This window comes from Oncorhynchus masou, chromosome 16, assembly GCF_036934945.1.
Source record: "Oncorhynchus masou masou isolate Uvic2021 chromosome 16, UVic_Omas_1.1, whole genome shotgun sequence".
NCBI classification, from domain to species: Eukaryota; Metazoa; Chordata; class Actinopteri; order Salmoniformes; family Salmonidae; genus Oncorhynchus; species Oncorhynchus masou.
The window spans coordinates 35,915,199-35,933,926 of record NC_088227.1 but is presented as its reverse complement, the minus strand read 5'-3'; the positions used below and the strand labels follow the sequence as shown (position 1 = coordinate 35,933,926).

Below are 18,728 nucleotides of genomic sequence, written 5' to 3'. Positions count from 1 at the left end.
ACCCTACATTATTCATCTCATATGTATACGTATATACTGTACTCTATCATCTACTGCATCCTTATGTAATACATGTATCACTAGCCACTTTAACTATGCCACTTTGTTTACATACTCATCTCACATGTATATACTGTACTCGATACCATCTACTGTATCTTGCCTATGCTGCTCTGTACCATCACTCATTCATATATCCTTATATACATATTCTTTATCCCCTTACACTGTGTATAAGACAGTAGATTAGGAATTGTTAGTTAGATTACTTGTTGGTTATTACTGCATTGTCGGAACTGGAAGCACAAGCATTTCGCTACACTCGCATTAACATCTGCTAACCATGTGTATGTGACAAATAAAATTTGATTTGATTTTGATTTAACATCATCGCAGGTAGACGCTAGCAGGTCTACTTATACAGAAGCTAACACTAGTAGATGGGGTTGAATGGTGGGAACCTGGTTACCGAGATTTACCGCCCAAAACCACTCCATTTTCACAGGATAAATAACTGCGAGAAACCAGTCAATTGTAATAAATTATTTATATCAACAGTATGACGTGAAAAGGAACTGAAAAATGATATGCAATGTCTAAATATAGCTTCTCTATGGCCTTCTCTCTGCTCTCAGCGTGATTAATCATCAACGCTCATGGTGGAGACAGACCATCTCAGTACGGAGTGCAGTTCACAATGCATGTAGACCTATCATCTCATCATGGTACAGGGTTTTCTTTGTGACAGGTAGGCCTACATTTGCTGCAGCATAGCCTCTGCTACACTAATATAAGGACTGAATGAGTGTCTTAATTTACCACTCTCCATCAGGCTTTTGCAGCTCACATTCATATTTTATTGTAGAGGTATTTTTTTATTGCAGCTGCAGAGTTTTGAAACAGCCTGTCACTGGAATATCGATGAGTTTTGAAACAGCCTGTCACTGGAATATCGATGAGTTTTGAAACAGCCTGTCACTCGAATATCGATGAGTTTTGAAACAGTCTGTCACTGGAATATCGATGAGTTTTGAAACAGTCTGTCACTGGAATATCGATGAGTTTTGAAACAGTCTGTCACTGTAATATCGATGAGTTTTGAAACAGCCTGTCACTGGAATATCGATGAGTTTTGAAACAGTCTGTCACTGGAATATCGATGAGTTTTGAAACAGTCTGTCACTGTTAATATCGATGAGTTTTGAAACAGCCTATCACTGTAATATCGATGAGTTTTGAAACAGCCTGTCACTGTAATATCGATGAGTTTTGAAACAGCCTGTCACTGGAATATCGATGAGTTTTGAAACAGCCTATCACTGTAATATCGATGAGTTTTGAAACAGCCTATCACTGGAATATCGATGAGTTTTGAAACAGCCAGTCACTCAAATATCGATGAGTTTTGAAACAGCCTGTCACTCGATTATCGATGCTCTAAATCAGAGCACCCTGAGCGGTCTTCCTCTCTCTCTCATCAATTCCATTGAAACGGCAAAATAGATAGTCCTGTTCAAGATTGATATATATACAGTTGAAGATGGAAGTTTACATACACCTTAGCCAAATACATTTAAACTCCATTTTTTCACAATTCCCGACATTTAATCCTAGTAAAAATGACCTGTCTTAGGTCAGTTATGATCACCACTTTATTTTAAGAATGTGAAATGTCAGAATAATAGTAGAGAGAATGATTTATTTCACCTTTTATTTCTTTCATCACATTCCCAGTGGATCAGAAGTTTACTTACACTCAATTAGTATTTGGTAGCATTGCCTTTAAATTGTTTAACTTGGGCCAAACATTTCGGGTAGCCTTCCACAATCTTCCCACAATAAGTTAGGTGAATTTGGCCCATTCCTCCTGACAGAGCTGGTTTAACTGAGTCAGGTTTGTAGGCCTCCTTTCTCGCACATGCTTTTTCCGTTTCAAAATTTTCTATAGGATTGAGGTCAGGGCTTTGTGATGTGCCACTCCAATACCTTGACATTATTGTCCTTAAGTCATTTTGCCACAATTTTTTTGAAGTATGCTTGGGGTCATTGTCCATTTGGAAGACCCATTTGCGACCAAGCTTTAACTTCCTGACTGATGTCTTGAGATTTTGCTTCAATATATTTCCTACCTCATGATGCCATCTATTTTGTGAAGTGCACCAGTCCCTCCTGCAGCAAAGCACTGTCAGGGTTTACCAGAATTGGACCCAGAAGCAGACCAGGACAAGGTGAGTATAAAGATGGTGAGTATTTATTAATCAATGAGAACGTGGAGGTAGATAGTTCCGGGTGGAGGAGCGGGCAGCGGAGGCGGGCTGATGGGAGTGGATAAGCAGATCCAATGGATAACAACACACTGGCGACGAGCAGACAGGGATGGGGTATGGGTTCCGGGTGAATGGCTGTAGACAAAACAAACGGCGGTAAGTTAAAGGCAAGCAAGACGTATAAAACAATAAAACAAAACAAACTCTATAAACTGGAGGCTGGTTCGTGGGCACAACATACTGTTCATGGCTAACGATCCGGCAGGGAATGGATGTCAGGTCAGAGCTTTTGAAGGGGAGAGGTGATGACAGGTGTGCAGATTACTGATGGGATACAGGTGCGGGTGAACATCGATCTCCCAACAAGCTAATTCGCCCGGCAACCAGACAGGGTGCGTTCCAGGACACCGGAAACACACTCCAGGACAGAAACACAGGCAAACACAGACTCAGGAAGCGGGATTCGTGACAAGCACCCTCACAACATGATGCTGCCACCCCTGTGCTTCACGGTTGGGATGGTATTCTTCGGCTTGCAAGCCTCCCCCTTTTTCCTCCAAACATGACAATGGTCATTATGTTCCATTTTTGATTCATCAGGCCAGAGGACATTTCCTCAAAAAGTACGATCTTTGTCCCCATGTGCAGTGGCTTTTTTATGGAGGTTTTGGAGCAGTGGCTTCTTCCTTGCTGAGCGGTCTTTCAGGTTATGTCGATATAGGACTCGTTTTTATTGTGGATATAGATATTTTTGTACTTGTTTTCTCCAGCATCTTCACAAGGTCCTTTGCTGTTGTTCTGGGATTGATTTGCACTTTTCTCACCTAAGTACGTTCATCTCAGAATGCGTCTCCTTCCTGAGTGGTTTGGCGGCTGCGTGGTCCCATGGTGTTTATACTTGCGTACTATTGTTTGTACAGATGAACGTGGTACCTTCAGGCGTTTGGAAATTGCTCCCAAGGATGAACCAGACTTGCAGAGGTCTACATTTGTTTTGCTGAGGTCATGGCTTTTTCCATGATGTCAAGCAAAGGGGCACTAAGTTTGAAGGTAGGCCTTGAAATACATCCACAGGTACACCTCCAAATTACACAAATTATGTCAATTCTAAAGCTTCTAAAGCCATGACATAATTTTCTGGAATTTTCCAAGCTGTTTAAAGGCACAGTCAATTTAGTGTATCTAAACTTCTGACCCACTGGAATTGTGATACAGTGAACTGTAAGTGAAATAATCTGTAAACATTTGTTGTAAAAATGACTTGTGTCATGCACAAAGTAGATGTCCTAACCGACTTGCCAAAACTATAGTTTGTTAACAAGAAATCTGTGGAGTGGTTGAAACATTTGGGTTGGAGACATTAAAACTTCTTTATGTAAACTTCTGACTTCAACTGTATATATACATACAGGTGAAGTCGGAAGTTTACATAAACAAGTTTTAATGACTATATATGAAATGCTTATGAAATGCTTGTAATTATACATCAGTATTCCATAGTAACATCTGACAAAAATATCTCAAGACACTGAAGCAGCAAACTTTGTGAAAATTAATATTTGTGTCATTCTCAAAACGTTTGGCCACGACTGTACATGTGATGCTGTATTAGCCTTATATTTCTCTAATGAATGATGGGATATGCATTATAAGCTTCTAACTAGACTCGGTCTCTTGCGCAATAGGCAGGGACCTGTGGTCTGATGGCCTATCTCCTTACAAAACCCTCCTTAGATCTTCAAGTCTTGCTGGACATTGTTTTTTGTTTTCTGAACATTAAATACAGCAGCCAATCCAACTCACTGGTAGTTTGAAAGCAGAATGAACATGTGATGGTTGTAGGCTACGGCAGTTATTTTTTCAGACTATAACCATTCAATCTTTGTGAAGAGAAAGCCATCTGCACCTAATTCTACATTATTAATTCTATATTATTAATTCTATATTATTCAAGGATGTCATTGTAAAGATGAAGATAATAACTTATTTAAATTAACTGTCGAAAGTGAGGAAGGAATTTGTATTTGTATTTATTATGGACCCCCCCCAGCTCCTCTTCCTGGGGTCCAGCAAAATTAAGGCAGTTTATACAATTTTAAAAACATTACAATACATTCACAGATTTCACAACACGGTGTGCCCTCAGGCCCCTGCTCCACCACTACCACAAATGTTAAGGAATGAGGGAACAATATATAGAGAAAGAGGAGTTAGGGTAATGACATTCAAGGAAATATTATGAAAAGTACAGTATGTATACGTCAGCCTACTAATTATACAAGATAGCCCTATTATATTTAACACCTTAAAATCAAATTCGCTAGCCTATATTTGTAACTTTGTAGGCCGCATGTGCTGCACCTGTCACACGCTGATCTGTTTCACCTGTCCTTGTGCTCATCTCCACCCCCCCCAGTTGTCGCATAATATCCCTGGTGTATTTATCCCTGTGTTATCTGTCTCTCTGTGCCAGTTTGTTTTATTTGTCAAGTCAACCATCGTTTTTGTGTCTCAGCTCTTGCGTTTCCCAGTCTCTCTCTGCTCGCCCTCCTGGTTTTGACCCTTGCCTGTCCTGACTCTGAGCCCGCCTGCCTGACCACTCTGCCTGTCCCTGACCTCGAGCCTGCCTACCGTCTTGTACCGTTTGGACTCTGACCTGGTTTATGAACTCTCACCTGTACCCGACCTGACTTTCGCCTACCCCTCTTGTTATAATAAATATCGGAGCTCAACCATCTGCCTCCTGTGTCTGCATTTGGGTCTCGCCTTGTGCCCTTATAGCACCAGAATTGCACGTTCTCTCAGCTTTATGGTGGTTTGAACGAGGTGCATAATTCCAGTCCATATAATGTAGTATAATATAATACTGTACAGTAATAAAGAACCCTCTGTAGAAAGGGTTTCCACATGGAATCCAAAAGGGTTACATCTGCAACCAAAAATGTTCCTTCAAAGGGTTATCCTATGGCGACAGCCGAAGAAGATTAAGAGTGTATGCACGCATACGTCGGTGTGTGCATTTGTGTGTGTGCATGCGTGAATGCAAAAGTTTGTGTATATGTTTGTGTGAGTGTGTGAATACCTGTAGGTACGTGATCCTGTTCTGCACCAGGTTAGACAGGTCCCTGGCCTCCTTCACTCTCCAGTCTCCAACTCCGTCAGCCTGGCTGAGGTAATACAGGTCTGTCATGATGGACCTGCACACACACAAAAATAGAATCAGGGAAAATTGTATTTGTCACATGCGCCAAATACAACAGGTGTAGACTTAACCGTGAAATGCTTACTTACAAGCCCTTAACCAACAATGCGGTTTTAAGAAATAATAGAAATTTAACACAAGAATGGAGCTATAAATAGGGAGTACCAGATCAATATGCAGGGGTTAGGTTATAGCTATATAAAGGGAGTACTAGTACCAGCTCCATGTGCAGGGTTATAGCTATATACAGGGAGTACCAGTACCAGATCAATGTGCAGGAATAATGGCTATATACAGAGAGTACCAGATCAATGTGCAGGAATAATGGCTATATACAGAGAGTACCAGATCAATGTGCAGGGGTAATAGCTATATACAGGGAGTACTAGTACCAGATCAATGTGCAGGGTAATAGCTATATACAGGGAGTACCAGTACCAGATCAATGTGCAGGAATAATGGCTATATACAGAGAGTACCAGATCAATGTGCAGGAATAATGGCTATATACAGAGAGTACCAGTACCAGATCAATGTGCAGGAGTAACCGCTATATACAGAGAGTACCAGATCAATGTGCAGGGGTAATAGCTATATACAGAGAGTACCAGTACCAGATCAATGTGCAGGAATAATGGCTATATACAGAGAGTACCAGATCAATGTGCAGGGGTAATAGCTATATACAGAGAGTACCAGTACCAGATCAATGTGCAGGAGTAACCGCTATATACAGAGAGTACCAGATCAATGTGCAGGGTAACAGCTATATACAGAGAGTACCAGATAAATGTGCAGGGGTAATAGATATATACAGAGAGTACCAGATCAATGTGCAGGGTAATAGTTAGATACAGGGAGTACCACATCAATGTGCAGGTGTAATAGCTATATACAGGGAGTACCAGATCAATGTGCAGGTGTAATAGCTATATACAGGGAGTACCAGATCAATGTGCAGGGGTAATAGATATATACAGTTAGTACCAGATCAATGTGCAGGGGCAATAGATATATACAGGGAGTACCAGATCAATGTGCAGGGTAACAGCTATATACAGAGAGTACCAGATCAATGTGCAGGGGTAATAGATATATACAGAGAGTACCAGATCAATGTGCAGGGTAATAGCTATATACAGGGAGTACCACATCAATGTGCAGGTGTAATAGCTATATACAGAGAGTACCAGTACCAGATCAGTGTGCAGGGGTAATAAATATATATACAGAGAGTACCAGAACCAGATCAGTGTGCAGGGGTAATAGATATATACAGTTAGTACCAGATCAATGTGCAGGGTAATAGCTATATACAGGGAGTACCAGTACCAGATCAATGTGCAGGGGCAATAGCTATATACAGAGAGTACCAGTACCAAATCAATGTGCAGGGGTAATAGCTATATACATATAGTACCAGTACCAGATCAATGTGCAGGGGTAATAGCTATATACAGAGAGTACCAGATCAATGTGCATGGGTAATAGCTATATACAGAGAGTACCAGATCAATGTGCAGGGTAATAGTTAGATACAGAGAGTACCAGATCAATGTGCAGGGGTAATAGCTATATACAGAGAGTACCAGATCAATGTGCAGGGTAATAGTTAGATACAGAGAGTACCAGATCAATGTGCAGGGGTAATAGCTATACACAGGGAGTACCAGTACCAGATCAATGTGCAGGGGTAATAGCTATATACAGAGAGTACCAGATCAATGTGCAGGGGTAATAGTTAGATACAGAGAGTACCAGATCAATGTGCAGGGTAATAGTTAGATACAGAGAGTACCAGATCAATGTGCAGGGGTAATAGCTATATACAGAGAGTACCAGATCAATGTGCAGGGGCAATAGCTATATACAGAGAGTACCAGATCAATGTGCATGCGTAATAGCTATATACAGAGAGTACCAGATCAATGTGCAGGGGTAATAGCTATATACATATAGTACCAGTACCAGATCAATGTGCAGGGGTAATAGCTATATACAGAGAGTACCAGATCAATGTGCATGCGTAATAGCTATATACAGAGAGTACCAGATCAATGTGCAGGGGTAATAGTTTGATACAGAGAGTACCAGATCAATGTGCAGGGTAATAGTTAGATACAGAGAGTACCAGATCAATGTGCAGGGGTAATAGCTATATACAGAGAGTACCAGATCAATGTGCAGGGGTAATAGCTATATACAGGGAGTACCATATCAATGTGCAGGGTAATAGCTATATACATAGAGTACCAGTACCAGATCAATGTGCAGGAAAATTGGCTATATACAGAGAGTACCAGATCAATGTGCAGGGGTAATAGTTAGATACAGAGAGTACCAGATCAATGTGCAGGGTAATAGTTAGATACAGAGAGTACCAGATCAATGTGCAGGGGTAATAGCTATATACAGAGAGTACCAGATCAATATGCAGGGGTAATAGCTATAAACGGAGAGTACCAGATCAATGTGCAGGGGTAATAGCTATATACAGGGAGTACCAGATCAATGTGCAGGGTAATAGTTAGATACAGAGAGTACCAGTACCAGATCAATGTGCAGGGTAATAGTTAGATACAGAGAGTACCAGATCAATGTGCAGGGGCAATAGCTATATACAGAGAGTACCAGATCAATGTGCAGGGGTAATAGCTTTCAACAGAGAGTACCAGATCAATGTACATGGGTAATAGCTATATACAGAGAGTACCAGATCAATGTGCAGGGTAATAGCTGTATACAGAGAGTACCAGATCAATGTGCAGGGTAATAGCTATATACAGAGAGTACCAGTACCAGATCAATATGTACTTTAGGTAGAGGTGTACATGAAGGCAGGGTAATAGCTATATACAGAGAGTACCAGTACCAGATCAATATGTACTTTAGGTAGAGATGTACATGAAGGCAGGGTAATAGCTATATACAGAGAGTACCAGTATGAGATCAATGTGCAGGGATAATAGCTATAAACAGAGAGTACCAGATCAATGTGCAGGGTAATAGTTAGATACAGAGAGTACCAGATCAATGTGCAGGGGCAATAGCTATATACAGAGAGTACCAGATCAATGTGCAGGGGTAATAGCTTTCAACAGAGAGTACCAGATCAATGTACATGGGTAATAGCTATATACAGAGAGTACCAGATCAATGTGCAGGGTAATAGCTGTATACAGAGAGTACCAGATCAATGTGCAGGGTAATAGCTATATACAGAGAGTACCAGTACCAGATCAATATGTACTTTAGGTAGAGGTGTACATGAAGGCAGGGTAATAGCTATATACAGAGAGTACCAGTACCAGATCAATATGTACTTTAGGTAGAGATGTACATGAAGGCAGGGTAATAGCTATATACAGAGAGTACCAGTACCAGATCAATAGGTACTTTAGGTAGAGATGTACATGAAGGCAGGGTAATAGCTATATACAGAGAGTACCAGTACCAGATCAATAGGTACTTTAGGTAGAGATGTACATGAAGGCAGGGTAATAGCTATATACAGAGAGTACCAGTACCAGATCAATAGGTACTTTAGGTAGAGATGTACATGTAGGCAGGGTAAAGGGACAAGGAATCAGGGCAGATGATAATAATACTTTGAGTAATAGAAAACAACAGACGGGGAAAAGCCATAAGTCAAGTCACTGATACTTCAGTTTCCCACCTCTGAAAACGCCTCAAATCATTTCAGTGACCCACGTCAGTCACATTCTCAGGGTGGGAACCCGCCTGAGCACAAGCACATTAGTACACACACACATAGAGTATGAAGAATGCTTCACTTCACAATTTTGACATTACATTACAAAGTATCAATGGCAGCCAGTGCAGAATTATTTCACACAATTGAAATAAAACCCCTATGCACAAGAAAATAATCAACACAATAAAAACAAACACACACACACACACACGCACAGAAACACACACACACACACACACACACACACACACACACACACACACACACACACACACACACACACACACACACACACACACATACACACACACACAGAAACACACAAACACTTCCACATGTTCTCTAGCAGTTTTTATCCTAAACCACAACGCGAAACCGTGTCATACTCCTTTACCCAGAACCCACCGTGGATCTATCACAGTCTGTGAGAACTACAAGTGTCTGTTAGCCGCTGAGTTAACATGGGAGAATAGGCAGACAGGCCCTCTGTGCTTTGGCAGAGGAGCGGGAGGCTAGTTCTCCTGCGGTTGGTTGTAAATGTGTGTGTGAGTGTGTGTGAATGTGTGTGTGTTTTTGTGTGAGTGTCTGAGTGATTGCGTGTGTGTGTGTGAGTGTGTGAATGTGTGTGTGTTTTTGTGTGAGTGTCTGATTGATTGCGTGTGTGTTTGAGTGTGTGTGTGTTTTGTGTGTGTCTGAGTGATTGCGTGTGTGTGTGTGAGTGTGTGTGTGTGTTTTTGTGTGAGTGTCTGAGTGATTGCGTGTGTGTGTTTTTGTGTGAGTGTCTGAGTGATTGTGTGTGTGAGAGTGTGTGTGTGAGTGATTGCGTGTGAGTGTGTGTGTGTTTTTGTGTGAGTGTCTGAGTGATTGCGTGTGTGTGTGTGTGTGTATGTGTGTGTTTTTGTGTGAGTGTCTGAGTGATTGCGTGTGAGTGTGTGTTTTTGTGTGAGTGTCTGAGTGATTGTGTGTGTGTGTGAGTGTGTGAGTGATTGTGTGTGTGTGTGTGTGTGAGTGTGTGTCCTTCTATGAAGCCTGTGAGGGTTTCCCCGGCCCAGCGGTTTAATGTGACTGGTGGAGGCTGCAGGCTGGAGATGGGGGTTTAGTTGACGGGTGGCTAAGCTGAGTGGCCCTGAGTACTGATTACCCGCTCCAATTGTTGGGCAATTACTGTCCCATTTACAATTACCCAATAATTCAACAGGCAGGCGGAGGGAGGTAGTAGAGAGGGTGGGAGGGAGACAGGGAAGGAAGGAGGTAGGTAGGGAAGAGAGCCGGGGCCACTGCTGTATTACAGGGCCGATGAACTACATAAACGTGTGACTCGTTGCATTCTCTCTCTGCTCTCTAGGCTGAAGCCAACACAGAGGAAGACAGAACACCTGGGAGAGTGGAGTGGCAAGGGAAGGTGTGTATGTGCATGTTTCTGTGTATGTCGGCGGACAGCCTGTAGAAGGGTTTATAGATGTTTGCGTGTGTGAGAGAGAGCATGTGTGCATGTGTCTCTGACCTCTGCTGGTGTCCCAGGTCTTGTATCAGGGTGTCAGCCTGTCTGGGCCTTTCCCCAGCCTCCACATGGCCCAGCTTCTTCACCTCGCTGCTGACAAAGTACCAGAGCTCCCTCACACCGTTCTCTACCCTCCGCCTCAGCTCCTCCTGGGTGGGGCCCGGACCTGAGTGGTGGTGGAGGGAGGGGGGGGGGGGGTGAAATAAAGAACGATGGGCAGAAAGGTAACTGTCATTGAACACATGGGAGTTTTAGGAGAAGACTGGATCGTCTGTCAATACTAATCTTTCCCTCTCAACCTCTCTCTCTCCCAATGTGATGCTTTGACTCCATTCATGTACATTTGATCATAAGAGTTTTAATGCATCTGGTATGTCCACACAGAGACACACACACACACAGAGACACACACACAGACAAACACACAGAGACATACACACAGACAAACACACAGAGACTAACACACAGAGACATACACAGACAAACACACAGAGACATACACACACACACACAGAGACACACACAGAGACAAACACACAGAGACATACACACAGACAAACACACAGAGACTAACACACAGAGACACGCACACACACACAGACTAACACACAGAGACATACACACAGACAAACACACAGAGACACACACAGAGACACACACACACACACACACATACACACACACACACAAACACACAGAGACTAACACAGACAGACACACACACATGCTCTCTCTCTTCCTTTCTTCCTGTGACGCTACTTCTATTCCCACCTAGCAGCCAACCCTCTGACACGCACCTCTTAGACACACACACACGTAAGCAAACAAAAAGCACTCACAAAAACACACACAGAGACACACATGTTTTCCCTGTCAGATGAGATTAGCTGCTAACATAGACCAGGCTAATCATAATCCTAGGCTATCTGACCCACCACCTTACCTCCTTACTCTCTGGGACTCTGGAGCTTCCACCTCCTCTGCCCCCTACATCCCTCCCTGGCCTCCCTGATACCCCTGGCCTGCTCACCATCTCCGGTCAGTCTCTGGAAGCTGTGTATCTTCTGCTTGGCTCTGGTCAGCTGGTCCTCCAGGGAGCGTAGCCTCCCCACAGCCAGGGCCCCTCCCTCTTCTACCTGGCCCTCAGGTATCCTAACACAAGAGACAGGGGGGAATAGAGAGAGAGCAATGGGGTATCAGAGTGGGGATGTGTGTGTTTGTTTTTCTACATCTTTGTTAGCTGTGTTAGTATATGAGTCAGAGCTCTTTTACTGTGTGTGTGTGTGTGTGTGTGTGTGTGTGTGTGTGTGTGTGTGTGTGTGTGTGTGTGTGTGTGTGTGTGTGTGTGTGTGTGTGTGTGTGTGTGTGTGTGTGTGTGTGTGTGTGTGTGTGTGTGTGTGTGTGTGTGTGTGTTTCTGTGTGTCTGTCTTGATTAAATGTGAGCAGAAATCAAAGAGCACTCCGTTCAATAGTACATTCTTTTGGTGAGCAAATTTGCAGCTGAATATCTTACAAAGCCTAATTGCTAATTAGAGTCTAAATGATGTTTGGGCGTCCTTTTGGTACATTTAAAATGCTCATTGCGTCTTTTTCACTAATGAGTATTTGTAAAGTATAATGAACACTACCAAACTGCATGTCTGCCCTGTTCCGTTGTTTATAGTGTACAGTAGCATCTCTCTTCATTCCATTTATATTTCCTGAACATCTCAAATGTTGACCTGTTCATTATAACACAGGTGTGCACACAAACGAAATGCAAGCGTGCAAGAACACACACTGTCTTGTACAAGTAACCTTGTGTGGACACACAATTCAGTCCCATTCAAAATCCTATTTCCCATAACCCTTAACCCTAATCCGTACCCTTACCTTAACCCAGAAACCTAACCTTAACCCTAACACTAGCTCCTAAACCTAAAAATAACCCTAGCTCCTACACCTAAAAATAACCCTAGCTCCTACACCTAAAAATAACCCTAGCTCCTACACCTAAAACTAACCCTAGCTCCTAAATAATCAACATTTGACCAATTGGGGACATTTTGTGGGTCCCCATTTGGTCAAATTTAGTTTATTTACTATGGTCCCCACAAGTATAATTAAACAGGTAGACACACAATATATTTTACTATCCTTTTGGGGACCTAAAATTGATTTCCTTTCAAAGTCCTATTTTCCATAACTCCTAACACTAAACCTAACCTTAACTCTGAACACTAAACCTAACCTTAACCCTGAACCCTAAACCTAACCTTAACCCTGAACCCTAAACCTAACCTTAACCCTGAACCCTAAACCTAACCTTAACCCTGAACCCTAAACCTAACCTTAACCCTGAACCCTAAACCTAACCTTAACCCTGAACCCTAAACCTAACCTTAACCCTGAACCCTAAACCTAACCTTAACCCTGAACCCTAAACCTAACCCCTAACCCCTAACCTTAACCCTGAACCCTAAACCTAACCCCTAACCTTAACCCTAATCCTAACCCCTAACCTTAATCCTTAACCCTAATCCTAACCCCAAACCTTAACCCTTAATGCTAATCCTAACCCTAACCTTAACCCGAATCCCAATCCCTAACCTTAAACCTGACCCTAACCTTAACACTTAACCCTAACCCTAACCCTTAACCAATGATGGAATGGCCACCTGGAACAGCGGGCCGCTTGACAATTGGGGCCGATGCAATGCAAAATATAAATAACCCCAGCCCCCGCTAAAATAAAAATAACCAAGTGCTGTGTGTCTGACTGGCCCAGGTGAGTGGGCTGTCGGCCCACTGCCGTTGGGTATTACATCTGTCAGCCTCTCTCTCCCAGCCAATTACTTTTGGTCCAGTCCATTCTAACTTTACCTGAGCCCTGCCCCTTTCCAATCTCTGTTAAGTGGTGACATTTGGATAAATAGTGGAGTGGAGCAAGGTGGACAAACAAAAAGAGAACAAATGTAAAGGTGGTGCTGAAAAGCAGAGAGAAGTTGAAGTCCCTTGAGGCTGATGCAGCCAAATGTTTTAAAATAACAAATTATTAATTTGCTGCCGGTACCAGTCAATCATCTCAGCCTAGTGAGCCTGGAGGCACTGGCAGCAGAGGGCAGAGAGAGCAGCCCATTGAGCCCAGTGAACCAGTTCAACTGTTAGTCAAGGTTTTGCAGCTGAAGCGGTAAGAACGAAGACAATAGGGATAAGATAAGCAATGCTTGGGGTTGGCTAGCTGGCTATTTAGCTACAGTGGAAGTCAGAAGTTTACATACACCTTAGCCAAAACTGTGGCAAAATGGCTTAAGAATGAACATATCAGACTAAGTGACCCAAGCTGCAGCCAAGGTCTAAAAAGTCAATGAACCCAAAACGCAACACAAGGTTGAAGACAAAGAAAAAAAATTATACTCATGCCTAAGTCGCTCTGGATAAGAGCGTCTGCTAAATGACTTAAATGTAATGTAAATGTAAGCGGGTGATTTTCAAGCCGGACCACCTAGCCTCTCCATCGAATCGGGGTATATACACTGTTTCATTCCTACGCTGTGAGCCCTGAACTACAGCGCTGTCTGTCCTCAGAAGAGCCCTTCCAGAGCAAGGTTGAGGAATCAGACCACTAAGCCAAAAGGACACTGACATCGTGAGGACAACCAGAGAGTTGCGTCGGAGAAGTGCGTCATTGAGAAGCCTAAACGACCCACGCAGAGCTTCCCCTCTGAGACCTCCAACACGTAATTACATCATTATATTCTGACCCATAAGAGCGGGAGTTCGGGGCAAGGCTAGGGTTAGAATAAGCATAGCTGACAAAGGCACGCAAATGTATATTTCCCTCGTGTATTTTCTATTTTTCTCTCTCTTTTAAATCCCCATTGTGGGTAACACGTGCCGTAGTGTGTTGGCCCGTTATACTAAGTCCTAATCAATAGCCTAGAATGTGTTTTTGTGTATGTGTATCTTTTATCATCATTTTAGCTTTCTAGTAAATAAATACTCAACTAAGATTGGTGTGGTACGAACTCATTGGTGAGACATTAACTAATACAAAGTCACAACAATAGTTTTGTACCTGTTTCCTCCAGCACAAGGTCACTTGCTATGGTTCTGGGATTGATTTGCACTTTTCGCACCAAAGTACGTTCATCTCTAGGAGACAGAACGCATCTCCTTCCTGAGAGGAATGGCTGCGTGGTCCCATGGTGTTTATACTTGCATACTATTGTTTGTAAAGATGAATATGGTACCTTCAGGTATTTGGAAATGCCTGACACAGACGTCTTGCTCCAACTGGTGAGACACGTTGTTGGGCTGAAGACGGTACCTTAAAGAAGTTAAAGAAGGTCTTTGGAGCTTTTGGAAATCCAGATGAGGGTCTGTATGTTGATGTCCTTCTCACCATGCAAGATCAGAAAAACATCAACACTACTGCACGGGTCAAGGCATAAAGATACTTAGAGGGGTTGCTGAATTATGAAACAATACTTACAGCTCAGATTTGACTCAGAATATTTCAGGTCACCTCACCAGTCTCAAAATATCTTCAAACAAGTGAAATGGACATTCCGTCTGCACATCGTATGGTTGTGTAGAAGAAAGAAGAGCAGCTGAAAGGAATGACTAGAGATTTTGAAAAAGTCAAGGCAGCTTCAGACAGGAAGTTGCAGGAACGGGATGAGGAAACAGAGATGGAGTTAGAGACCACTCTGCCAAAAAGTGCTCGAAAGAAGAAAATCACACCTGGAGAGATGGCATTAGATTATACTTTTACTGAGGCAGAGAGTGCATACATGATTGGTGTCCATAATCGAATTCTGGATACAGTTATAGATACTATCCATCTGCGATTTCTGAGTAATGGCACTTTGTATGGCTCTTCTGGACCCTAAGAACTTTAGTTAGTTAACATCCAGTGCCAATGGCCTTCCACAGAGCCCATCAAGAACTAAGCAAATGTTTGATCAAATTTGACAGCAGAGCGACGGTGGCCAATTTACATGGTGAGCTCATGAGTCTGGCAGAACAGTGGACGAGGTTAAACAATGGGGCTTTGAAGAACACAACCAGGACTATGGAGGATCATGGGCCTGAAGGAAATGAAGACAAGGTGGAGATGGTGAACAATAGCTGTTCATCTGGCAAGGACTGTCCAGTGTGTTGCTACTGTATTCTTAGTCAGTACAACCTAGTGACCGACACTTACCACATCCTGGACCTTGATTACAGGTTCCTACTTACCCTGTCAGTAATCCAGGTACAGTAGCTTGCGAGCGGAGCTTCCCTACTCTGAAATTCATCAAGAGTAAGCTCAGGAGCACTCTATCTCAACAACACCTGGAGGCTTTTATGCTCATGGCTACTGAGCGAGATGCTTTAATGGCCCTGGACCGTGACCTGGTTATAGATGGCACTGCTGAGAGAAGTGAGCTGCTGCAGAAACTGATCATTTAAGGATGTAGGAAACATATTTATTTTAATTTTATTCTATGACTTGCCTGCTCACCAGTCTTTTCACCAACACATGTCTTCCTGTATTATTTGTTTTACTAGTCAGATGGTTATATTATATACCTTACTTGCTTTGGCAATGTTAACACATGTTTCCCATGCCAATAAAGCCCCTTGAATTGAATTGAATTGGTTCCAGAGATCCTTGCCACCTTGATGCCAGAGCCATTGTGCCAATTTGTGCTCCTTCTAGCCGGCCATTTTTCATTCCCAATCTGTTCCTGCCCTTAACCCTAATCCTAACTCCTAACATTAACTATTAACCCTAATCCTAACATTAACTATTAAGCCTAATCCTAACTCCTAACACTAAACCTAACCTTAACCCTTAAACCTAATCTCAAATTTTCCTTGTTTTACTATCTTTGTGGGGACTTTTAGGTATTTTCGGTACCCACGAGGACAGTCACACACACACACACACACACACACACACACACACACACACACACACACACACACACACACACACACACACACACACACACACACACACACACACACACACACACACACACACACACACACACACACACACACACACACACACACGTTATCTAATACATTCATATTTATAAGAAAATATAAATAGCTTCTAAGTACATGCATCAAGAGAGACCAAGGCTAATGAGTCATCAAGGCATGCAAACTCAATTTTCTCCCTGAGTGGGGAACATCATGCAGCAATAACCTTATAACCTTATCTTCATTATAATACACACACTTTTTTAAATGTATTTTATTTAACCTTTATTTAACTAGGCAAGTCAGTTAAGAACAAATTCTTATTTTCAATGACGGCCTAGGAACAGTGGGTTAACTGCCTGTTCAGGGGCAGAACGACAGATTTGTACCTTGTCAGCTCGGGGGTTTGAACTTGCAACCTTCCGGTTGCTAGTCCAACACTCTAACCACTAGGCTTCCCATGCACACATACTATGCACTCACGCACATGCACACAGACACACATATACACACACTCACACACGCACAAACACACTCACTCACACACACAGACACACACACTGTTTTGCAGCTTCCACTCCCTTGACCCTCTCCTCTCAGTTGGGAACTAAGCTAAGAAACACAGACTGATGAATAACAGACTGGTGAATGACAGACTGATGAATGACAGACTGATGAATGACAGACTGATGAATGACAGACTGATGAATAACAGACTGGTGAATGACAGACTGGTGAATGACAGAAGGATGAATGACAGACTGATGAATGACAGACTGGTGAATAACAGACTGATGAATAACAGACTGATGAATAACAGACTGGTGAATGACAGACTGATGAATGACAGACTGATGAATGACAGACTGATGAATGACAGACTGATGAATGACAGACTGATGAATAACAGACTGATGAATAACAGACTGGTGAATGACAGACTGATGAATGACAGACTGATGAATGACAGACTGATGAATGACAGACTGATGAATGACAGACTGATGAATGACAGACTGATGAATGACAGACTGATGAATGACAGACTGATGAATAACAGACTGATGAATAACAGACTGGTGAATAACAGACTGGTGAATGACAGACTGATGAATGACAGACTGATGAATGACAGACTGATGAATGACAGACTGATGAATGACAGACTGATGAATGACAGACTGATGAATGACAGACTGATGAATAACAGACTGATGAATGACAGACTGATGAATGACAGACTGATGAATAACAGACTGATGAATAACAGACTGGTGAATAACAGACTGATGAATGACAGACTGATGAATGACAGACTGATGAATGACAGACTGATGAATAACAGACTGGTGAATAACAGACTGATGAATAACAGACTGATGAATAACAGACTGATGAATGACAGACTGATGAATGACAGACTGATGAATAACAGACTGATGAATGACAGACTGATGAATGACAGACTGATGAATGACAGACTGATGAATAACAGACTGATGAATGACAGACTGATGAATGACAGACTGATGAATAACAGACTGATGAATGACAGACTGATGAATGACAGACTGATGAATGACAGAAGGATGAATGACAGACTGATGAATGACAGAAGGATGAATGACGGAAGGATGAATGACAGACTGATGAATGACAGAAGGATGAATGACAGACTGATGAATGACAGAAGGATGAATGACGGAAGGATGAATGACAGACTGATGAATAACAGTGAGTAAGGAACAATGTTAACATTTAGAAAACACACACAGATACACACATATACACTCACACACACACACACACACACACACACACACACACACACACACACACACACACACACACACACACACACACACACACACACACACACACACACACACACACACACACAGAGGGGGAGAGAGAGACACACAGAGACACACACACAGAGACATGCACACACACATACACTGAGAAACACACAGAGACACCCACACAGAAATACACACACACATACACACAGAGACACACAGACATCATAATGATGAATGACAGACTGATGAATGACAGTGAATAAGGGACAAGGTTAACCTTTAG

At 42.5% G+C, this 18,728-nt stretch overlaps 1 pseudogene; it reads right to left on the bottom strand.

The window, feature by feature from the left end:
- Window positions 1-18,728, bottom strand: part of LOC135557907 (alpha-(1,6)-fucosyltransferase-like) — a 205,579-nt pseudogene that overhangs the window by 38,381 nt on the left and 148,470 nt on the right.